This window comes from Simochromis diagramma, unplaced genomic scaffold (genome assembly GCF_900408965.1).
Source record: "Simochromis diagramma unplaced genomic scaffold, fSimDia1.1 OVJJ01000585.1, whole genome shotgun sequence".
NCBI lineage: Eukaryota > Metazoa > Chordata > Actinopteri > Cichliformes > Cichlidae > Simochromis > Simochromis diagramma.
This window is the reverse complement of record NW_024387398.1, coordinates 5,268,893-5,294,237: the sequence shown is the minus strand read 5'-3', so window position 1 is coordinate 5,294,237 and position 25,345 is coordinate 5,268,893. Positions and strand designations below refer to the sequence as shown.

The 25,345-nt window shown below is 39.0% G+C and overlaps 1 long non-coding RNA gene across 1 annotated transcript in view; it reads right to left on the bottom strand.

The window, feature by feature from the left end:
- LOC120720429 overlaps nucleotides 1–25,345 on the bottom strand; it is a 30,124-nt gene that overhangs the window by 2,358 nt on the left and 2,421 nt on the right. The window contains exon 2 of the long non-coding RNA XR_005692939.1: nucleotides 579–649. This is a non-coding gene — a long non-coding RNA (uncharacterized LOC120720429). The remainder of the gene's footprint in view (nucleotides 1–578; nucleotides 650–25,345) is intronic.

The window sequence follows — 25,345 nt, the reverse complement described above, 5'->3', positions numbered from 1 at the left end:
ACCATCGAGATCCATCATAAAATAAGCTGTATGTCAAAAACTGAAAATAAGAAAAGCAGGTCAACTTTAAAGAAATATTACAAAATGCATTCTTGACTGAAATAAGAAGCTCACTAAAATGTAGTGATATTTATGTCCATTTGTTAAAAATGACGTTCCAGCCAGTTAATATATGAAGAATGAACATATGTTATTCTGTGTTATGAAGAAAGACTCAAAGGTCCAGAAGTACTTAAAACTGAATAATAAATATGCTGGTTTAAGATGCTAGAGACCGACCATATATTATAGTAATAACTGCACTTGGATGCTTATTGTAAATTATAGTCTAAAAAATAAATTCCAATAAGTATGCTGTTGGACGGTACACTGGCTCCTGGATTACAAAAAAATAGAAGTAGCTCAATAGCATACAGCATAGCTAGTGGTTCAATGTTAATTTTCCCACCCCTGACAACAATGCAGCATACACTGAGGAGTTGTCACCACGCATTCATTTGAATTTTAAATTCATGCAATGGGAATATCAAGCTTCAGGAAATGTTAATCAAGTACAGGGGAGGTGTGCAGAGACTCACCTCAACTGGTGCTCTCGCAGGTTGGATAAGGCCTCCATCCCATGGAGATAAGAGTAGACGATCTCCAGGTCCTGAAAAAGAAGAACATACATATTTTAGCTTATTGATCAGAGAAGTGATCGATAGAAAATTAACTGGAAGTAGCCACACCAAACAAACAGTTTCTACTCATAGTTCCACTAACTTCAACTCTAAGTTGTCCAGGGTTTGGACCAGTGCTCAGATAAAATATGACTTAATGTCTCTTTGCACTCTGGAAGTTGATTAATTACAATTTAGTGTGAAATGCATGAAAATGTGAAATAATGTGCAAATAAAATGGTAGTTGCAGCTCTAGCTTCAAAGTGATGGCACAAAAGGGTCGTTCATCTTCGTCATCGGTCCATTCAGCCATCCTTTTCTTAATAACCCCCCCCCCCCCTTCCTATTTTCCATTTTGTCTGTAAAATATTAAAAAAATTATGAGAAATGCTCAAAACTGTTTCCAAAAGTGACAGTCAATGTCTGTTATATCAAGAAAATAATCCAGAAGTCAAAGAAACTTTTACTGTATAAAACACAGAAAACCAAAAGATTATTGAAACAATGGAACCTGTAAATTATTGATTTCCTTCTTTAACAAAGGCTTTAAAAGTTCAGGCCACACTGATTGCTTAAAAAGAAGCCCTTACTCAATATTCAAATCAACCAACCGCAACATTACTTATTTTTTTAATTGAATAAAATTGAAACAGATTTAGATACAACAAAATTATTCACCATTATTCACTTTCAAGTTGAAATTTCAAGGTAAATTCAGACCTTTTTAAGGAAAGTAAGACAAAAATTGCATTGTTCGGTTAAGTTTAAGAACATTATTGTTGTGTAAATTGGCTAGTGAGGCTAGCGAAGCCTCCTTTGTCATCCTCATGATTCCTCTCAGTATATTACAAGCCTGGCAGGCCACAGGTCAAATTGTCATAACTGCTTTTGCACACATATAAAGAACATGAAAAGGGGGTTTTTGATGTGTAAAGCACAGCCTCAATGATGCACTCCCAGTGCACAATCTAAAATGTGTACAGAGGGACAAAACAACAGCATTGTGTGCTGGAAAAAGTGTCACAGTGGTGAGACTAAAGACATTTGAGACTCATCCAAAATGAATTTGAATTTTCTAAGGCCTTTTATTAGTAAATGCATACTTTGAGACATTTTAAGACTTTTTAAGAGCCCATAGACACCCTATTAAAATGCTGATCATTGATGCTGCAGCAGACAAACAGGGTACTTGAATGGCAGACAACATTTCACACGGGCAGTGACATTGACTTGCATAAGCGAACACTGGAATAGAAAGCAATAAAGCACCTCACATAGGAAAAAAATGATAAAAAGAGCTCCACTGAATAACTATAAACTCCCAATTCAATTACTTCATTAATTGACCCAGTGACTGACTCTCAGATTGTCTGGCATGAGTCCAAGCCAGAGGTGAAACAAAGTGGCCCTCACTGAGAGCTGGCAGGCTGCACAGCTACTCCACTGTCTACTGGCACACACTGGGGCACGGACTGTGTGTGCGTTTGTGGTGCATTGCTGGTCGAAGCCACTGGGAAGCCTTTGTCGGCGGCAACTGGAGGTGGATATGCCGACAGCAGAGTGACGGGATAACAGAGAGCCTGTGTTAAGACCCGGCCAGACACACAAACACGCGCATGAAGCGACACAGAATGGACACCCTGTGTCTGGGTTATGTTTCTGAGAGCAACAACGATCAGCTTATTGAAAATTTTATGAAATACTGGTCACAAATACTGAATGACACAGTTTGTGCTGAATTGGTGTCACAAAATGTGTCAGCAGAGGAGGAGGGGAGCGTCAGAGGAGCCTCAGTGTTATGTGCCTTTGTATAAACATTTCTTTTGTTTCAAGTGAGTAATTTTAGCATTTTTATCATCAAAACTATAAGCAAAATATAGAAACTAGAGTAGTTTGGCCCAAAGCTGGGCTACTAGGTAGAGTTAAGTCGGAGCAAAAATTTACAAAAATAAAAAATAAAATAAAAAATGTATAGGAATAAAAAACAAAAAAAACATCCATCCATCTTCTTCCGTTTATCCGGGGCCAGCAGCCTAAGCAAAGAAGCCCAGACCTCCCTATCCCTAGCCACCTCTCCTCCAGCTTCTCTGGGTGAACACAGCCATATGGGAGGGGCTTGGATGGGGCCGTGAAAAAAAAAAAAAAAAAAAAAAAAAAACACCAAAAAAAAAAAAAAAAAAAAACCCCACAAAAAAAACAAAAAAAGAAAACATAGGTAAGCAAAAGAAATGGGGGAAAAAGGAGTAATTAAACTCTAAAAAGGAAAAAGCAAAATGAGCCAAAATGTTCTGCTTTTTAATCCATTTATTAAGTTCCAAGTTAAGCAGCTGATCCCGAAAAGATCCAACTCTCAGCTAAGAGAAAGTGAGGTTAAGCCTGCAATCTTTACTTACAGTGATTCCCCAGCGCTGTCAATAAATATTCAGGCTTTCATGAAACACCACATATATATCAAGTCAGCCCCAAACTGTTTTTAAAATTTGGGTTTGGTCTTCATAAAACGGACACAAACAGAAACTCGATTTACCCTGAGGGTTGCCTAGCCCTATTACATCACACTCTGATATCCCCGCTAACCAAATCCTTATGTTCACTGTGTCTGTGGTCAGAAACACAATGAACAGGAGTCACGGCATAATGATCAGACGTCTACTGCCACCTACTGGCTGGAAGGAGAACTACAACTTTGATTCACCAGGTTCACCGAGGGCACAAAGGTACACCCTCATTCAAATAACACAAATCCGCACTTATTTAGTTACTGAAGATAATAAAAAGTATTTTCTGAATTTGGCCTAAACCAAAACAAATTTTTATGAAAAAATAATTCAAATCTTCCCAAACTGCAAATCCTTGTCAGCCAAACTCATCCTATGTGCTACCTGCACACCACAAAAGCAGCAACACTAAAGACATTTCTTTACATTACGTTAAAGAAAACTCTAGTTTTCTTATACAGCCTTTTGTTGCAAATTCTGTAACATTGGGTGTGTGCATGACCTTCTGACACATTAGGTCATTATATAATGCATGTTGGTGGCTTTGCAATGGTAAAAGCACAAACCCCGCAACAGCAACATCGCCACTACAAATACCTCCAAACAGGAACTTGGTTGCATTGTTTGCATTATTATCTTGGTTTGGGGAACATTTAGCATATACTGGGTTAATAAAAAATAAAATACTACTCTAACTTAAGCATAGACACAGAATTCAAACCAAAAGACACCACTAGATGGCAGGGTTGCAGAGTTTTCTTAAACCTCCTTTTCACAGTGACATAACCGTGAATAAAACAGCGCCACTGAAACACAGCCTAGCAGAAAGAAATATGCAGAACCATCAATTGTGGCTTCAGTCTCAAATATTTTAGATTGACCGTATGGAAAGAATGTAATGGACCCCATCTTTTCCACTCCCTGAGCCTTACATTTTCCGGTTGGATTTTCTTTCTAATACTGGTCTCTATTTACACTGAGCCAAACACGATCACCACAAAGTACACAGGAAAACGATAAATGAAAGTTTCAGAGTGCGGACCATGGCATCAAATTCAAACCAAACTGTGCTTTTTAATAAAATTCATTTGTTTTATTTCACTATTTGAAGCCTTTGCACAGACTTGTAAAAGCTGATTTTATTATCACTCTTTCTCCTAGATCCAAAATCAAAATGAAGGCCCTTTGATATAAACTTTCATCATTTAGGTGATGCTTGCTTCATGCTCTTTTACTGCTCTGTTGATCCTTCGTCTCAGCCACTCTCTCCTCGAACAGAGACAGGAAGGAAAGAGCAGTGGGCAGCAGAAACTAGGACATGCTGATGAAGGCTGCGTCTAGCCAAAAATTCTCCTCATTGTTTGTCTAAAGACAAAGCTTGTTCGCTTTTTTAAAAAAAAGAAAAGAAAAAAAAACTCAAAAACTTCTGGCAGCTCAAACTCCCAGGCTGCACTCAGTGACGCCATCTAATCCCTCCCCCTTCCTTTTCAAAACTAATCCTTCCAAGAACACAGGTGGCCCCCACAGGAGGAAAAACATACCAAGATGCTGTTTGTGCTCTTTAAAGCCCCGGGGATGCTTCAAAGCTGTTTGTGCAAAACTAGCCACGACGTTCCTCACATACCATTTACATACTGCCACTGAACCTCTTTGTGAAGTCCCTCAGTTATTTCCCTGATGCAACACAATATGTCATCACTCTACAGAGTCATTTGTAAGACAGATGGTAGCAGTGCAATGCAGTAAGACGAGTGGAGGCATTTCCTATCCAGGATACAAATTAAACAATAGCAGGCCTTGTCTTCCTAGTTTTAGGCTTGCAAACACACACACACACACACACACACACACACACACACACACACCCCGCAGCTTCAATTTTCCGCCCCTTATGTAAGGCCCCAGAGGGAAAGGGTGCACTGTCGGGCCTATTGCCAGCCTTTTGAGTGGCAAAGCATTCAGTGTGCAGAGGGAGGTCAAGGAAGTTGTGATGTTTTTCCTGCCTTATTTTCACTGAGGTTTCGCATAGCCTAAAACAACTGGAGGTTGCAGTAAAAACAAATGCAATACGTTAGGAAAAAGATAATTCCAAGAAACAGCTGTATCGGTGACCTGAGGGGTAAAAGAATTGTTTTGCTGCATAACACACATGACACGAGTGACGGGAAAGCAAAACACAATTTATTTTAGACCTAAAACTCTTGAAAACTATGTATAGCACGAGACGGTAGTGCGTACAGCATTTCCTTGATATCAACCTCATGTCTTTGGCAACAACAGTCGAGACGCCATTTATTTATTTTTTGTTAATCAACAAGTCAATTAAAGGACTAATTTATGCGCTTGCAAGTCTGACAGAACAAATTCCTTTGACAGGTTTTACCACATCAGGTACCATCTCATGACCTCATCGTGAAGGAATGAGCTCATTCCTCCGTCAGACTGAAAGAGCAGGCATGTCACTGGTGCTTTTTCTTCTCAAAAACAAAGATGCTTAAATTCATTAAAATGATATGATAGGTGCAGAATGGACAAAAGAAGCACCCATTAAATTTTAACATGGATCTGGGTAACTCCATAAAAATAAATAAAAATCAGTACATTGACCTCGGTGAAAGATGTTCTCAGGTATTTTAGTGACTAAGCTGTCAAATGTGATTAAGTGATTAATACTACAATTTAAATATCTTTTGGATTACCTCAAACATCTCTGCATCCGAAACGACAGTTAGGGAAAACCTCCACCTTTCTTATCTCTTAACACCACAGTGTCTGTTCAGCACACAGGAAGCTCTCCTTTGGTCAGGCCCTTTCACTGTGACTAAAATGGCCAGTCCATTTATTCAACTGGCTCTGGCTGAGTGCAGATAGCAGACCTCTGCATTCATCTATAACCCACTGCAGAGAAACATCAAAGAAAGGGGCTGAAACATTTCAAAAACAATGAGACACTGTGGGAGAGGTAAACAAAAGAGGCTCTGGTAGGGAAGCAAAGGACATTTCTGATGCTCGAGTATCCTGATGGATGTTCAGATAGTTTTTTTAACAGATTCATGTTTATGTAGAACCCGTTTTTTCAAGTTAACAGCAAGTGTCCTTCTTAAAAGGGGAACCTAGTCTTTCCAGATCCATATTCTTGAGTAGCATTGCATGATTTCATGATGACAGTTTTATCCTTACTTATCTTATACTTGGTGCTGCCCTTTGTTACTTCTTTTAAGATGACACTTTTCTGACTATCGAACCACCCTAGATGAAGCTTAGAAGGGCAGCTCATTTCCCTCAAAGCAATGGATTTCAGACAGCTGCATGATATCAGAGTTTTGGTTATAAACACATAAACACATGCAGATGATTCAAACTTTCAAACTCTATGGATAGAAGCATTTGTTATTACAGGATAAAAGAAATCTGGTTATATGTGTCAACAGAGTGAGCAAACTGTAGATAGTGATGCTATGTTGATATATTGTAAAGAAATGAGCAATTAAATGTTGTAAACCCATAAAACCAGACACGACTGCTTGTTCAGTGCTTCGCTGAGTCGCCCAGCACAGTAAATCAATGATAGAGTCGCCTTTGTTAACATTTACATCTTCAAGCTGTCGCTTTTAGTGCCCGCAAGCACTCGTCTTCACTGCCCGACAAGAAAAATGTTTTGCATTGATCCTCAGTTTATTTTGTTTTTATGCTTTTGTTTAAAGGGAAGAACTGTTCTGTGATATGTTGTTTAAATACAAAAAAAGTCGAGAAACTGAAACTGAAATGTGGAGCAATACAAACCACAAAAAAAAAAATTCAATTCATGTACCCTGGCATTCTGAGGATAGCTTTCAGGTACCACAGCATATTTCTGCTATTTACCTGTGGGGCAAAACCCTGCTTGCAAAGTGCATATTTGACAGTCAGGAACATGCCTTCTTCCTCAACTTTCAGCATTGTTTCTGTGTTAATCTTTCCCCCTGTTACACAAATAGCAGATGGAGCAAGCATCTATTCTACTCTGATTAGTTTTTATTATTTGGTATCAGAGGATTACCGTTTTTTGATTAATCAGTTAATCTTTTACCAAGCCAAATATCCAAAATAAAACCACAAGCTGTTCTCAAATTGTGACACGTGAATTGTGTTTTCTGTGATGCCAAGTTGAATGTAAATCAATATCAACCAGAAAGGAAGCAAATCCTCATATCTGAAAATATTTTTTGTCATTTTCTAACCCTGCAATTAAAGTAACCGACCATCTTACCTAAATTTAAGTAAAAGTACACTGATTAAGCACCTTTATAATCAACTAACATTTTAATGGATTATTAATTTAGTCTCCAAACTTGTGAAAATGCCAAACAGGTATGTTTTTGTTTTGTTTCTTCTTAGCCAGTGTCTTAGCTCTCGTTATCAAGCCAATGTACAGAGAAACAGAGGCGCAGTGAGTGTGAGAGAAATGGCCACCTGCTGTGGAGCATATGTACTTTTGTCAGCACTGCCAGGCAACTTGTAAAGAAAATGTCTGAATAAGTTTTCACAGTGACTAACATCTCACTGGCAAGCTGTGGAATTTGGCAAATCCTGATCTTTCATTCTGTCCTGGGTGGTGGTTTCGAGGAGCAACCCGTGCTCCGAGTACAAATCGAGCTGTACGAGCACACCAACATCTTAATTACGGTTGCGATTAGTCGCTATAATCGATGATGTTGACCATAAAAATTCATCGACGTGGAATTTTATTGTCGATGCGTCATATGCTAAACCGATGTAAATGTGTTTTTCACTTACCAAGAAAGAAAACTTTCCCTGGAAAGTGCTGACAAAGTGTGTGAAATGTCAGAAGAATCTGAATGTGAGATTTTAAATAATGCAACTTCAGACCATCAAGACTGCAGTTTCAAATGTGCAGGCGACAAGCTGCAGCTCTGTTCTCTCTCATTATGCTATCCCTGTCTAAGATGCTTACCATCTTGATCCCTGGCAGCCAGAGAAGCAAAGGCTGTCCTAATCACAGCACTTTGCGCAGGGAGGATTTGTTGTTGTTCTGTTTCAGAAAATAGCTGCAAACAGCACAAATTAATCCCCCACGACTTGGGAAAGAGGACGACCTAGTTTTATAACAATCGCTCATTTGTCACCACGGGCTGAGCTTCTCTCTCCATACCTTCACCCTGTGAACTTTACTGCGACCGCTTCAAGGTTGGAAGCAGACAACAAAGATTTAGTATGCAAAAAAAGCCCATCGGGGTTGGATACCATAATGACGACGCAGGAATGCAACTCGCAACTGTTCGAACTGTGATACAACTTTTTTTCTTTCTTTTTTTAAATTTATTTTAGACATAACCAGATAGCGTCTTTCCTAAAGCTTGCTCTTATTCAGTCAGTCATTCAGGTATCAGTTCTGTGTAGCCGCATACCACATCATGATCCGCAGCATTCCTTGGAAGTTTTGACCCATTCCAGGTTTGCCCCGCTGTGTCCCCCCACATTGAGAGAAGAATCAGTTACAAAGACTTTGCAGGGGTCGTCTTATGTGTCAGGTCGGGGTGAGGCTTGCATTCCTCACATGGCGCTGGCTAGATATCTCAGTGACCACACCACACAGACACACACAAGGTTCAAAGAGGCCATCTCAGTCATGCCCCTCATCCCCTACTCCTCACTAACCTATGGCAGGTACTATATGGCATACAGGAACCATCTGAGTAAACCATCCATGAAGGCAGAATTAAAGAATTTTAGCATATTTTAGTGTTAGATGTGTTAAATGACTCCAAACCAACTGACTTAATAAGTTTTCTCATGTTTAAATACTACTATATGTGTAATTGTAAACAAAAATGACACAAAATGCTAAATTTCGGCTTTTGAAACCATGAAAACATACAAATCAAATAGTATTTTGAAAATCATTAGAAGACTTGAAATTTAAAAAAAGAAGAAAATAACAAAAAGAAGACAAGCTACCATAAGTAACAAATGAGTATTAATTAAAAACTCCATAATTTCAACAATATAAATCACATTATAACATTATTCGACTGGTTAAAGGGGACAGAAAACAACACCAAATCTTAGCAAAAGGAATCCAATTTCTTTTTACCATTTTCTGCTATTTTTAATTACGTGTTTGACTCAAAATAATATTCTATTTACAGCCCTAATTTTCAAACCGTGTCATGTCTTTCAGGTCTTATTTTAATAAAGTATTAAGCTCAACAGCTAAATGTCACTTTCATTAAAAACAAGCACAGAGACAGCAGCACAAATCCTGTTGTGCCAGTTCTTTTGGACAATAATATGGCATTGAATTAAATTAAATGTTAGTCTTATCGATGTGTGGATGTCAGATAAAGAGCATACGTCTGCATTGCAGATGCAATAACAATTTTCATTGAGTGCTGGAGAATGATGCGGTGGACAGGCCAGCTGAATGAGGTGGTAAATTGCCTAGAGTAGTGTAACAAGGTAAAGAGGCCACTGGGAGTCAGACAGCCACTGCTGAAGGTTGGAGGGTCATGTTGCCTACAATGCAGTATCTGCTAATGGCAATATATTGCATTATATTGTCTGCTCAGCACAAATGTTTGTGTCAGTGGCAACTGGGACTGAGAAAAGCTGCCCCTGACAGGCAGACAAAACACCAATGAAAACTGCTCATTCCGAAATGTGCACAACATTCATCATACTCCTCAGGGCTGCTGTATGATGCTGTTTGCGTTAGTGTGTGCATGTGTGTATTCTCTCCTCTTTGTTTGTACATTCCCTGTGTTAACAGGGTGGTCAGCAGCTGTCCTTGAATCTGTATTGACAGAGAGTATGGGATCTGCTGGGTATTTTTATCCATTAGCCTGTGTGAGAGAGCAGGTGGAGGCTTTGTGGACTACAACAAGGTCACACAGTGACGAGTGACGTTATGCCGTTATCGCTGACTGCTTTGGCCAAATGCTAAAGATTGAGTGCCTGCCCCCTCCCTCATGGAAAGACATTGCATGTGGCAGAGTAAGAAGAGTAAGAAGTGAAACTAGAGAATAGAAGAAATATTACATTACTAACTTTGGACAAAAAAGAAAAAAAAAAACAATCAAGATGAAGATAAGGCTGGAAAGATGCTACTCAGTGTAATTTAGCAAGTACTTCTTCACCTTGTCGACTAATGAAAAATGGTCGCTTGTACAAAAGGCTAAATGTTGAATCAAAAGGAGGAGCTAAATCCTCAGATTACCAGTGTTGTACCACTGAGACTATATTAAAACCTTGTGCCACCGGAATGAAGTTGGCACATGTTACACAAAGCTAATTAGCAGTCTTACTAACATTAAGCACTTGGGGTTAACTTAAGCTAGCAGAGCACATGGTCCATACCTTCTTCCTCTTTGCTTCTGATGCAGATTTAAGTGTTGCACAAAACAACTACACTTCCACTGCCACCTGTTCAGATGTGCCTGAGAAGAAGACAGGAGTCTTTTTTTGTCAACAGGAAGGCATCTAATACACCCACACGGCCTCCACTTCCACTTTTACACCAGCTTGATGTAATTTATTGAATAGAATTACACCACTGAATGATGGTGGGAGGTTGAAGGCCCCGTGGAGCAGAACAACCCAACAGTCACAGAGAAAATTTAAAAGCACTTGGGAGCTGCTGTTTATTTCCCACTGTGGTCAGGGCAGCTGGTGGACACGGTGACTGGTTGGAACAGGACTCAGGGAGCCATGTGAATGAGCTTAACAGCACCTACTTGAGTTGCCTGCCAGCATAAAACCCTGAAGAGGTGAAACACTCTCAGTCTCCTGATGCATGCAAATCAGATGCAAGCTGGAGTGCAGAAGCAGCGGGACATCTGTATGTATCTGTATGTTTGGTTACGAGTTGCAAGATGTCAAAAATAGGAAGTGTGCCCACTTCACTGAACTCTAGCAAAACTTTGTTAGCGGTAAGTATGTCAAAACAACAGATGAAGGGTAACTGACCTTTCCAACCCTGCTTTGATCAATACTACAGCCTACCTACATGGATGTGTGTTTTGGCAGTGGATGTGTGCAAATTTATTCTGGCCAGCACCTCCACAAACAGAATTGTGCACTAAACCTCAAGCAACCTATTCTAAAGATAAAGTTATATAAAGAGTGGGCTTGAGTATCACTGCAGCATGTTAAAATATATCTCACAATGTTGACCATCTCATCTGATGGCTGCAAGACAGCACAATGCTGCAAAATAAATACCTCACCCACCCGAGTGTTTTTTTAAATAGAAAGAACAAGAAGTTTGTTTTTTGCTCAAACCACATTGAGAAAAACCTCTAGTGATTAAAAAAATTAATGTCAGCTGATTCAGTCTCAGTTGATAACTTATAAAAAGGCGTCTCATTACCAAGGTGTCACACAAGCAGCATTTCGTGATGAGTCAAATGCAGATATAAAAAAAAAAAAAAAAAAAAAAAAAAAAAACACTTATTAACACAAGTGTTGTCACAAAGAACACAAAAAAACCTTCCCGTTTCTTTTTTCTTTAAAGAGTGCCAACTAGGTGAAATTTTTTCTCATCTTTAAATAACGTATACAAATAGTTTTAGAAGTTCTTATGGTCAGCATTTGGGAAATAGCTGCATTGTTCACAAGTGGAGAGAAATTCTTATGAAATAACCAATAGGAGTATGATTTATCAGATGAGAGTTGCACAAGGTGAGAAAGGGGTAATTTCTTGCTTTGCACACACACAGCAATTACTTATTCAGAAGCTGCAGTAAACACTGCAAGGACAAAAGACTGCACTGCTGTCCTTGAGGTGATCAACAACATGATTTCTTCTTTATGTGAGAATTCGCTTTCCTGCAGCAGTCTGCTAGTGCTTAATATTATCCACACAAGCCACACTGATACAGGATCTCAGGGCTACCTAATTAGCACCAAATGTTATTTGCTGACTCAGTTGCACCCCGTAACACTAGAGAACTGCCACACAGGGCAGGAAGTCAAAGCTATCAACAGCATCACAAGAATAAGTTCAAGGATGTGGGATTACAAATTAATGCAATTATAAGCTTTGAAACAAAATTCAACACATGTTCTGGTATAAGTGGTCACAAACTGGCAGAATTTTAAATCCTGAGGTGAAAAGTTCAGCTATTGCGCTTTTTTTCTTGTCATATCCACTTCTATCCTCATAAATACAGTGTTGTGTTAGAACCCGTTTCTCCAGTTGCGTCACTTAACATGACTTTGGATGAATATCAAACTTGATATCCATCTGGGTTGCCCACAGGGCCAGATTTAAAAATCAGGACCATCTTCGTCACTGAATCAAACACTGTATAAGCAAGCAACAGCCAGTCTGTGGTCTCCTGACACAGTTTGTTACCACAGTGCTGTGACTGACCACAGACTTATTCAGAGGCAACCACTGTACCAAACTCCAAACACAGCACTGACACGTGCTGGCTCTCCTGGAGGTCTCTGTATAATATTATACGTACATGCAGTTTGCGCATTTTCTTATATTTGGAACTTCAAGTGTTGATCAATTAATCCTTAAACTTTTTGAATACTAATTACTCACATCATTTTGGAGCAAAAATGCCAAATAAATCGTTGCATGTCTTTAAATGTGATAATATGTTTCATAAAAGATAATATTGGGCACAAAATCATGCTTAATTTAATCAATGGCATATTTATCCCAATTAATATGAACCAACTTTGAACTATGGAGGATCCACAATATTCATTTGTTCATTTTACAACTACAAAAAAACTCAAGTATATCTAAATATCCATTTATATACAGTATTAATAATCCTAATGTCTTGGGTGAACCCATCACACTTCTTTTAGCTAGCAATAAGCACCACAATGGTTTAGTGTGGACTCAATGGGGGTCTTTGACCAATACTTGATACAAAGGGATCTCTCTGCTCTGTCACTGAACCTCATCGTAGCAGGTCCGTACCCGGGAACAAAGCCAACTGTCCAGCCAAATGAAACCTGCCCCATTTCTCTCAAACAAAGGCCTCAAAGAGGTGCAGTGCAATCATCACAGACTTGCGCAACACCATATAAAGATCAATCCAAGGGCTCAAAGCAAAAGCGAAAAGAAAAGGATAGGGTGGATAAAGTAGGGTGTAGATGGGCTTTAATCTTTCCGAGCCAAATGGCTTGCTTGGTGGCCTAAATGATCCAGAAACACTCAGTTCCAGCTTCCCTCCTCTTCTGTCCAATTAACTTGACACAAATAGAAGCCCAAGGCAGGAGGAGAGTTACTAATAAAATCCCCCAGACTTCAACAATGGGAGGAGAATAACACTGGTTCCCCAACTGCCTGGACTCAATACTGTGCTGTTGATTCCTAAACCGCAGAAGCATTAATCCCAATCCTCCCCCTGGTGCATTTGAAAGAATTCAATAATCAATCTTTTCCATCTCCGCTGCTTTCTCCTATGGCTTCCTGCAGAAAGTAATTCCTACATTGCAATGCTACTATAGCTGCTGGTTGCTAGGGAACAACCAGTGAAAATCTCTAAGAAAACAGCTTTCACAAAGATTTCGCATATTAGCCCTCCAAGGCCACAAACACGCTAAAGTCACCAGAGGGACGATGGAGTTTGTTTGTTTGAAATCTCATGTAGAATCCCGTCGAAGGATTTCGATGCTGTTAAGTGGATATCATTTAAAGCCCACACCCATTTAAAAGAAAGAGAAACTGTCAAAAGAATAGCTGACTAAACATGTTTCAGTCTTACGGTCCTGATTTTTTAGGCATACTATAGTGAACCCAACAGAAAGCACACAGTTCCCCTCCCCAGTACAGTACTGAAAGCCTTCAGGGAAAAAAAAAAGAACCCAAGCTTTTAAAGTGCTTCTTAGTATAGAAGCCCATTAAAGTAAAATTGACACTATGTAGCACTCAAGGTGACATGAAACACACGTTTGATATTTTAAGAGAAAAAAAAAAAAAAGAATCAATGTCTTAATTGACTTACTTTTTCACTTAGCAATCCTGTGCTTTCAATTCCTAAATTGATTTTAAATGCAACCTTGGCTGTGTCAGTGCTCTCATGTTTGGAGCTTTTCCAGAGGGTCTTCAGGCTGCAGGATTATCAGCACATGAAGAGCAAGTTCCCTCTGAGCTGGGAGTGAGCCAGCGCCATTGCCTTTGTTAGTAGCTAACAACATTGTCATCTATGCTCTTTCATCGTCTGCCATCACAATGGAGCAGGGTCTAGCGATTGCCTGTTTTAGGTGTGATTTCTCATCTTTTTTATCTCAAAAGCTGTGACCATGATGCTGAATCCAAAGGAGACAAAGAAACAATGCTGCCCCCTCCCCTATTCCAATAAAAGCTACAGGAGGGAATAAAACACTTTAGTCAATGAGAGCTGACGATGTATCTGCTGAGGTGCCACTTTAGGTCACAACAGCTACAAAGCAACAGCAGAGAGACACTTAAGCATACAAAGCCAACAATGTCTCCTGTGTGAAAATAGTGGTATCAGCATCCATTCACAATTAAGCTGTACATTAGTGTCAGTTCTTGAAGCCCAGCTTACGATTTGCAAATGTTTCGCAATTTAACAACTGATTTTCTTGTGTGTGGTATATGCAGCACATTGGTTCACAACAAGCCCACTTAAGTCCTGAATGGAAATTTCCTGTTTACAGAACTGACTTATGATCCCACCCAAGGCCTTTCACTTCATACTGAAATAGGCCTCCCCTCCAGACGGAAGGGGATTTCAGGCTATATCCTGAGGAAGTTTTACAAAAGAAACATGGCAAACCATTGTGATCTTTAAAGACTTCAGTCACAAGATGAAATTCCCCCCTTTTTCTTCGCCATATTCAAGTTAATCAAAGCTGAAGGATAGAAAACTCCAGTTAATTGGTTTTTTCCAGTTCACAGTTTCAATTCATTAAGTCTTCTTGGAACATTGGCTTATAGCAGTCTGTATTTGCTTTAATTTCTTTTGTTGTGTTCCACCAAGTGGCTATAGATGTTCTTTTTTTCCCCCAATATTAGGATTTATAAGACGGCTTTAATCTGCCTATAACGGCACTAAAGTAAATCTTATATACACACGTTTGTAGCACTTAAAAAATGAAGATATTTATTTATTTTATTTTATTGGCTCACATATTCTTATTTGTATAAATTAACTTAAACCATGAGTTTATTGCAACTCATGGTCTATAACACAAGCCCTTTTTTCAGTCTACCTGGCATGTGCACAACTGCAGTTGGTACAGTTTAACTAAAGTGGCTATTTCCAATGTAGTGACAATATGACTGGTGTGATTTTAAACGCTTTTGACAAGCACAAGCTGCTTGCAACAGGGAGTCATTGTGTCTACACTATACTTGTGGATCTGGTGGAGTCAAAGCACAGAAGCCTATAGCAGAGCATGCAACATGTAATTACATACAGTTTTCATTTACCGTAGTCAAGTATAAACACAGTTGCAGACATTCTACATCAATACAACCAGTAGTAAAAGAAACCACAGGAACGTGGCACATTTTAAATGAACATTGTACAACATAAGAGCATCTTTTGAAGTGACATTTTTTATAACAGTAACTCAAATTGGCTAACTGAACAAACGCCATTTTCTTAACAGTCATATGAAACTTTGTAATATTCCATTAATGACTCAGTGAGGAAACTATTAGCTTACAATGTAAATAGAAACTAAAACAACAAAAACTGATGAAGGGTTTTCCCATCATTGTGCACAAGTAGTATTTAACTGGCTAGCAAGCTCTTTAGTCCAAAGGTACAATTAACACATTTTTAAAAAATTAAGCACCATTAAGATTTTAACCATCAAGTAATAACACACTGATATCAATTAAAATAAGATGAGGAATCACTGCAACTTTTGCCTCTTTAAGCACACTCATTTTCACTTAGACACTGGTAGGGCTATTGGAAAATAACTATAAGAAGTATTTATAGGGTATCGTGGCATTTAAAAAGCTCTTCTAAAGCATCTCATAATTGCTCAATTTAAGATCGATCTTCAGACTGGGAGTGACTGGAAGACGCAAATTACAACATTATTGAAACAATCTTCAGCCGGATGAAACTTGTGTTTGAGACTCATCATCTTTAGTTTCATTTTAACCTGCTGTTTGCTTTTGGATTTCCGTGTTTACTTTTACATCATGGTTACAGTTAACACACACAAACCCTTTCACACACGAATCACAAGTTAGGAAGTTCCAAGGATTTCACATGCACTTTATTCACACAGTCACTGAAGATCCTCTAGATCACCTATGCAGCTATTTCCCCAATTAGAATGGAGGATAACACACCTTTTGCACTACATGCTGTTACAGGAAGGTGCCTGCTGCTCTTATCTATGGGACTGACAACAACTGACAATGGCCATAAAATAAAAGTTGAATTGAATAAAATTATTCAATCTAAACAAGTGCACAAATCACCTTTAAACAGATGGTAAATGAAAATAAACAAGGCCACGATCTACTAAAAAGCAAAAACTATTAACGAAAAACATTCCATTTAAACATGCTAACCAGTCACCTCCTGTTGATAAGAGTCACATCATGTCACCTCACCTATCAAATGTTTCCTCACAGAGACCTAACATAATGATCGCTTTAGGGTTAACTGAAGGGTGCTTTTCACCAAGTAGTTGTCTTATAAACATCTGACATATTGTGCATCTCATTGGTAAAGTGAGGCTTAGATCCATAGCACTCGCAAAAACTTGCAGAAATACCCTGTAGAGAAGCCTTTATATTGTGTTAATGACACGTACTGGGCCTACTGCATAAAATAATAAGAAACAAATGTTTTTCCTGTAGAGGGATAAGAATGAATTGCGGTAATGTGAACAAGGTTCAGGACACCACCTACTATGCAGCTACCTCCTAAAGACGCTGAAGGAGGGGATGCTAGCAATGCAAAAGACAAACAGTCTCCATGTGGTGGTAAAACTGAGATTTAAAAAATGCCATTTAAAACCACCTGGAGAGGCCAGTATATCCTGGTGAAGGATGGTAAAACTAAAATTTCCACTAACAGCAGACTCAGTAAATCTGTCAGTCCTTGCCTAGAGTTTAGCCTAGCTTGCTTATACAACTCATAAAATCTTTAAGGGACATCAAAAGTTATTCTGTGCAATAAAAACCCTGTAGCCAAGCCACAACACATTAGCTATGTCTGAATTATTTCCCACCCCAAATATGTGCATTTTTTAACTAAGTGGGTAAAATACATTAACACCAACCACTACTACTGCTAGGGTTGAATCACTTCTCATTATCTTGAGTTTTCACTCTTGACACAGAATCCCATTAACAGTATGGATGAAACGAAGCACCAGTGAAAATGTACTCGCCTGAGGTTTTTACAATGAATAAACTTGCAGGAGCATCATGATTCTGTCATTATGACATTCTAGTCACAATGACAGAATCATGTTTCTGTCACCGGCTTGTGCTCATTGTGTTGTGCTGTACAGTTCAGACTAACGCCCCTTTTCTCAACAATATTCCCTTTCTTAGAGAGTTATGTATGGCCCTTTACAGTCCTTGTTTGCTTTCTCATTGGAGGTAACCAGATTACTCAATCACAAATAAGCAAATACCACTTTAAGAAGATTGCACACACATTAGCCTCTCAAAGGAACTGCTAGTGCGGTGTTATGTAAGCCTATTTTTGATACTTGGCCTTTGTTACATTGAGGCAACACAACACCTAAGGAGATCTGCATACTAATCGTGGCAAGGATGATTAATGAAAAGTGTTTGCCCTCAACAGGAGTGGCTTAAGTGTGAAGGAACTATAGGGCCATATGGGAAAACGCCTGGCAGTGGATTGCCGTTTGAGGTGAACCAAGTCAAGTGTCAATTAGCCTGGTCAAAGTCTGAGACACTGATGACTGAATAAGTAATGCTCAGCTATAACTGACGTCACAACATTTAAAGAGAGGGTATTGCTGTAAGAGTGAGGAAAAAATGGCGCCACAATGTCAGAGTGAAATCAATGTCAACAGCGCTGCAAGGGAAATGTTGCATCACAGCAGTAAATGTGTTTACACAAACTTCTCCCAAAGGAAAAAGCCTAAAAATTCAAAGCACACTCACAAGTTCTCTAGTTGAAGACCAGGAGAGAGCATACTGATAATCTCAGACTGGCACCCAAGCAATCTTCACTCGGAGCCGTTAGAAAGAGGATGTAATTGAAGGTTCAGATCAAGCAAGCCAAAGATAATTATGCCCCTTCTTTCCAAAAGCAGGAAGCAGCAAGAAACTGTCAAACATTCCAGTGAGAATCAGATTACGTTGAGGCCTTGGTAATAAACAGACATTTTCCCTGATGGTTAATGGAAGGATGGAGAGCTGCAGAGTTGGAAACGTGACCAACCACAGGTTAGTCAAACCCTCAGGGACCAATTACAAAGATAAGGTTGCAACAAGACATATATCGTACACCAGTTTCCTCCACTGCACACAGGAAGTGGAACAACAGTATAACTAATCGCCGATTTAAAAATGGGGAAAATGTTTCGTTTTTAGGTCGTCCAGTTCTCCTTCCTGCTGGCAGAACTCAAGGTCTGCTGCTGCAGCAGTTTTCACTTTTGACAACAGCATCCATTAACCCAGACAGCTGTTTTTGCTCACGCTAGTGTTGTAATGAATCGCTTCTCTTAGCTCACATGGCAAGTAATCACCTGCCTACCACCAGCACAGCTGTTGATAAACCACAGTTTGCATGAGGCATGACAGGCCACATGAGGATCAAAGACACATCCAGCAAAAAGTGTTACAGCTGAACATTACAGCATCAGGCTCACTACACAGTCACACAGCCTTGTGCGTATGCCTCTCACACCAAGCCACTTCCCATTATCACTATGCATTACTTTGCATTGTCTATGTCATTCAACAATCTGACCAACATCCAACCCTGATGATTTCACTTTTTCTTCTCCCCCCCATTTATGTGCTCTAAGTGGTGTAGAATTATTATGGAATCTCATTACATGATGTTACTTCACATGGCATCACAAACTCAGTAATTGTGTGCGTGATGAGACAATGTTATCACTACTGTAACATGTCATTACAGCACACTTCCATTTAATTTGCAGTGTGTGTGTGTGTTTACACTTTTGTGCTTGGGTTGGCGGGGTTTAAAGGCGCCATTTGATTCTGATGACTGAAGGTACCACTGTCGACTGTTCCCCTGTTTAAAGGGGTCACTACTGTAGGGAGGTCTGTATATTTCACTCCTTTTAAAAATCGTATATGTTAATTAAGCCATCTCAAATCTGCGAAATAACAACTCTAGATCATAAAAACAAAAAGGAGCTTTAATTACCAAAAAAAATCAAAAAAAATCAAAGACACCTTCTCAATTTCTACGTCAGCTACGACGGTGCTTTTTGGTGCAGTGAAGCAGGCTGGCAGTGTCTCACTGATAAATATTTTAAACCATCAGCTTAGGCAGGTGAACCATCACTAGAGGCAACGTGTTAATAAAACAAAGTACACAGACACACTGAGCGATACTATTATAGTGCCTGACTAGTTAGAGTAAAAGGATGCATTTTCGTAAGGGTGAAAACATTCAGACAAACAAATCTGAGTGAATGTGTTGCACTACAACTGATACAAAACTCTCCAAATCAAAGCATTCAAAAACAAATACAGCACTATGGTTTGTTCATATGCAGCTCCACTAAGAACATTTCCCTGATTTTTACCCATTGCTGCAATAAGAACTGTCCGGAACCGCCTGTGCCATTGTTACAAATAGTGTAAGGTATTAGCTACGTGGCGAACCAGTATAGTGGGATTTAGAGTTCACTAATCACACAAATTAATCAGCTCTCCATCTGATCCACGTCATGTCTGAGCAGTTCACCACGAGGAAGGATTATACAGTAGATTATACAGCAAAGTGAGCCTGTACTGTGTGTGACTGAAGCTAAGCAGCACATTCACTCAAAGTAGTCTGGCACTTGTTTACAACAAGGATAGTACAACCATCACAGACAAAGTAATTGTTGCATAATATAGAGCTTTAGATTATATCCAGAAGTACTCAGTGTTACAATAAGGCAAAGATCAGATTAACTGTGTTAGCCAAGATTTGAGGAATTGCAAAACTTTCAGAGTACTAAATTTTTCTCAGCTCATGCTCTCTGTAATGTAGGCGTCACTTTTTCCCCTCCAAGTCTCCCCCAGAAAAGAAGGTTTTAATGGGCGCTATAGTAAGTAGTGTAATTCAATAGCAGTCACGCAAATATCGCAGTCAAGTGGTTCTCATGCTAAGTTATGTAAAGACTGTGGTCACTCAGTGGCATGAGGTCTACTGCCTTCCGCTATAAAGGCCAATGGAATTCTTGGAGCCTCGACTCCATGACTGGATTTCTTTGCTTTAAAAATACCTCATGGAATGAAATAGCGCAAACCTGAGAAACCCAGGACTACACACAATCATTGAATTTTCCAATTAACACTAAGAGTGAGATAGCAATGATTTGAGACAATGCATTTTTCTGTAAGTACTGCAAAGCAGTTCAAAAGGAGATGTACCTGTCAACTGATCAAAGCAACCACCGTGATAACCTGGAGTGAGCCCTCAATGCAAAAACATCCAAGAGCACAAAATGAAATTAGCAACCACAAAGTCCAGAGTAAGCAACTCAGAAGCCAGCAGGGGTGTCTGGATAAACATTTCAGCCATTGTGCTGCATTAACTTTCTCTCACACTCCATTGTTGTAAAAGGAACACAGTTTAGCTCAAGGAAATCGAGGATACTTTTAACTTCTTTGAGATAAAACACTTTTTCAAGTGCCTCCCCTGAAGATGAAGTCTACCCACCACACTTGTTTTCGTGGGTCAAAGAAAAAAAACTGGGTCGAGCTGCTGACAAGCTCCACAACAATGATATTTGATATGATTAGTGCTAAACCAGAAAATGAGAACAATTGATGCACCACTTTCCCTAAAAACATATTTCAAAATCTATTTTTTTTTTTTAAAAAACAAAAACAAAAAAACAACACCAACTCATCTCCAAATTCACCATCGCCGTTTAAGCACAGAAAGAAAAAGAAAACAAAATAAAATCAAATGTGCATGTCTCTGCAGCCTCAATGAACCAGAATGCAATGCAGCCACAACTCACATTTTTGCAGATCTACTTCCAAACAACTACTGAGCAAAGTACATCATTTCTCCCAAATTCTTCTCAGCTGGAAAAACTATCCAGACAAAATATAAATAAAACAAAGCAAAACCTAAAGCTAACGCCAAATCAGCCAAGTTGAAAACCAGCTGAGAATACACAAAAATTTAAATTACTTCACATATTATCACAGCTGGAATACAATCATCACCCTAATTAATGTCAAGCATTTCTTACAGGATTCATTTATACATCCCTAACAGTATTTTACATGTTCGCATATTTTTATTGTAGAAATACACCCCTATTACCCAAAAGCTGAAGAGCTTTAGCTATGATGCTTTACAGAATAGTCAAAGCTGTTGTGTGCTTAATTTGTTTCAACCTTTGTGGTGCATTTAAACAAACTACTCTGGATTGCCATTTTCATTATTAGATTTTAGGGAGTAACTGGCACGCAGGGCTACACAAACATCCTGGTGTATTCCAGTAAGTAAAACCGCCTCAGGAATGTAAAACATGCCTGCCTTGTATTCAATTACGATATCAGACATTTATATGACCGATGGACTGTATAACATCTATAAATGTCATCTTCTTGCAGTAAAATGGGTTATAAGATCAAACTTTTTCATCAGCAGCATCCTATACAGTCATGAGATTTAAGTCTTTTATGATATATTCAATAGCTTTTATGAGTCTGCCTACCAGCAGACAATGCTATGCTTTAGTGCCATCGCAACATCATAAAAAAAAAAAAAACTAATGGGGGGAAAAAAAAAAAAAAAAAAAAAAAGATGTGCACGTATGATTTAAATAAGTAAGTAAGAAACTGTGCCGGTCTTCTTTGAATGCATCATATGTTGGGAGGTCCCCCCCCCAGTCCTTCCTGAAATCATCCCCTGTATTTAAACTGGGAAATGTACGTCACTGAGACCGCGGTGTGTGTAACCACTTCAGTCTGTATGCAGTCTCCGCTTTCAACACAAGAATAGCATGTGACATCACTTTACTTGCCTGCAAACGCCAAGGCAAGCAGCACCTAAATATACAGGACAGACTGGAGGTTTGGAGAATTAGGAAACCTTGTGCTGCCTAGGAAGATTGCACCATTAAAACTCCTGCATATAAGAAATCGAAGGGGAAAAAAACACTACAGAAGTTCATCCTTGTTTTTCAACCAGTGATTGGGATTTAAATTGATGTTTCCATGATTCTGACATCGTTACAAAAATAGAAAGGTAGCTAGAAAACAACACCACACTTCAAAAAAATAAAAACAAAGCTTTGGGGTTCTCAGACATTCTTCCTCCTCTACAAGCATCCTGACGACTTTCCTCTTCCTGACTGCGCTAAGCAGGATGCTGAGCACCAGGGTGGGTTTGTCCATATTAGTCATTTTGCAGTCTGGCAAATGCTTTTATAATCAGCCATAGGTAAACTGGTTAAAGTGGTAAAAGCTTTGCTGCATCAAAAAGAAAAAAAAAAATCTTTTAAAACTACTGTTTGTACTTGCAAAGCAATCGATCATAAATGTACACATTCAAGATCATAACACATTCTAAACTAGTGACTGGACTATTTTACAACCAGAAACATTGAAGATGTTTGGACTGGATTGACTGGTTCTTTACCTTACTAACTGCAATTTGCGAGGCTAAATAATGGCCATTACATTCACCCAAATTCATCCATCTTCCCCCTAGTGTCTCTTATAAGGTCACTGCAGGTCTTCTCTGATCTCTTATGCTGATCCAGAATATGTGGAAACAATGCAAAGTAGGCAGCGTGTCCTTCCAGCTATGTGACTGCGAAACGGGGTCACAACAGCAGAGGACTGTTGTTTGTGGCCTTTAGCTTTGCCACCTGGCTAAACAAGAGGAGAGATGTCAGTCCTGCATCCATCTACTTGCTGAAAATAAACCAGAGCCACAACTGCGCACCACAGAAAGACAAGTATGTGCACATTTTGGTTCCAGCAAAACGAAATGAAGTGATATCACTCATTAATTCATTTTCAGTCTGTGCAAGCTGTCTTTCTAAGTCTTCAACCCAGCTAATTTCACTGCATTTATAACCCATTTTAAGTGGCCAAACAGAGACACTGAATCCACTTAAAGGAAGTTTGCTCTTGAAGATTTTGTTCAATTTAAACAAAAACATAACAGAACTTTATAAACAAATGAAAATCTCACACTTCTTATTTAAAGGTCAAAATATTTAGGAATAAAACTAAAGAATAAAATGTTTGAAAGTCTTACAATAACTGAGTGATGGTGTGCGTATTTGTTAGAATATCCTGGGCAAAAAAAATTAAATAACACAATGATAATGAATGGAATATTAAAATTGAGCTAATTAGCCAAGCATGTATGCCTTTGTCCTCAAAGACTTACACATCAGTATCTCTCCTGAAGCTGGCTCGCTGTCATTTGTACAGAGATCAAAAAATAACAGACAGTCATGAACTAAAGCAGTAAAACCACAGACAAACCCGCATTTTATAGTGTGTAAAGGAAATCCGTCAACAACAGAACTAAATCAAAATGCCTGGATTGGGAGAAAAGTTATGAACATATGAACAGAACTAACGGAAACAACACAACAGTGCCACTGGGAGCAAGTCTCAGAAAAACAACGCGAGTTTCAGAAACAGTGCTTTAACTGAAGGGAAGTAATTCTCTGTGTAGCATAGGTTTGAATTTGTATATAAAAGATATCAGATTAAAAAAAAGATATCACAGATCAAATATCCATGTCATATTATCTTAATTTATGTCACTGCTGGAAAAAAAGCAGTGCTTCAGAGAGAAAAATGCATCCTTGTCCTCCATCTCCTTCCCTCTTGATTATTCTTTGACCTTAAATGTCAAAAATTCAGGGCTCTTCCTTCCCTTTATAGTGCAAAAAAATATATAAATAAATTGCGCAAAGGACAGAGAGCAACAATGCCGGCCAGAACACTACCTGTCAAGTGGTCAGCTATTTAACCTGCCGTATGCTATAGGTCAAATCCGACTGTGTGGCGAGTCATGAGCGATAAAGACAGATCCCTCTAACTGTTGGCTAATCCTGACAGAGAGGTCCTGCCAACACCATTAGGATAAACTGCGTGAGCCAGCACAGTCCCGAGACATTTGAAAGGAACACTTGGGAAAGGTGCTGGTACAGAAAAACAATGACAATGTAGCTGCAGAGTCATAAGATTTCCATATAGTGGTTTCTGCAGAAAAAGCAGAGGCTTTCCAGGAGCTTTTATTCCTTTGGACTTCTCTGTAACTGTAAAACAACATGGATGCATTCAAATCCTGTTACAATGTCCCAAATGACACCATCATTCTCAATCACAGTCGCTGTTAAAATTGCCCTAGTCAGCCTTGCTGTTCATTTTTCTTCATTGCAATGACCTATGGGGTCTGGGAAGCATTTTCCTCCTTCCAACCTGTCACTCACTCACTCAGAAGTGCAGAGACTTCCTACAGTAAAGCCCTCTGGGATGAAATGTTTGCATACTTACACAGCATGATTTGATACCGTGGCTCCAAAGTGCTCAAGGACCAGAGCCATACCACTGATTTCTTTTTTATTATCATTTTACAGAGTCTTCCAGAAGGTCATATTTTATTGAAGTATTTTAATCTGACACTTTTCAAGCCAAGAAATTCCAAGCGCTTAATATCTTCTCACATACTCTTGGCAAGTTAGGACTGCCTCATAAACAGCCCTTTGAGATGGCCATAAAGCTATGCTGATGTAAATTCTTACAGGTGGGGTTGCAAGTTGAGGCGGGTTATGCTTTAGACATAGATCTTGAGAGGATGCCAGATACAGGAAAAATGTTTTTGTTTTCGTTTCCTGAGAAATTTTTCAGAAGAAAAAATAGATTGACACAAATTTTTAAATTAAAGCTTCTCAAAAATGTGAAGCATTTCTTTAAAGACAAGACAGTTAATTCAAAATATACTGATCAATAATAAATGCTTATCATTAAATGGTAACGAACCAATCTTAGATGAGCACAGCTGC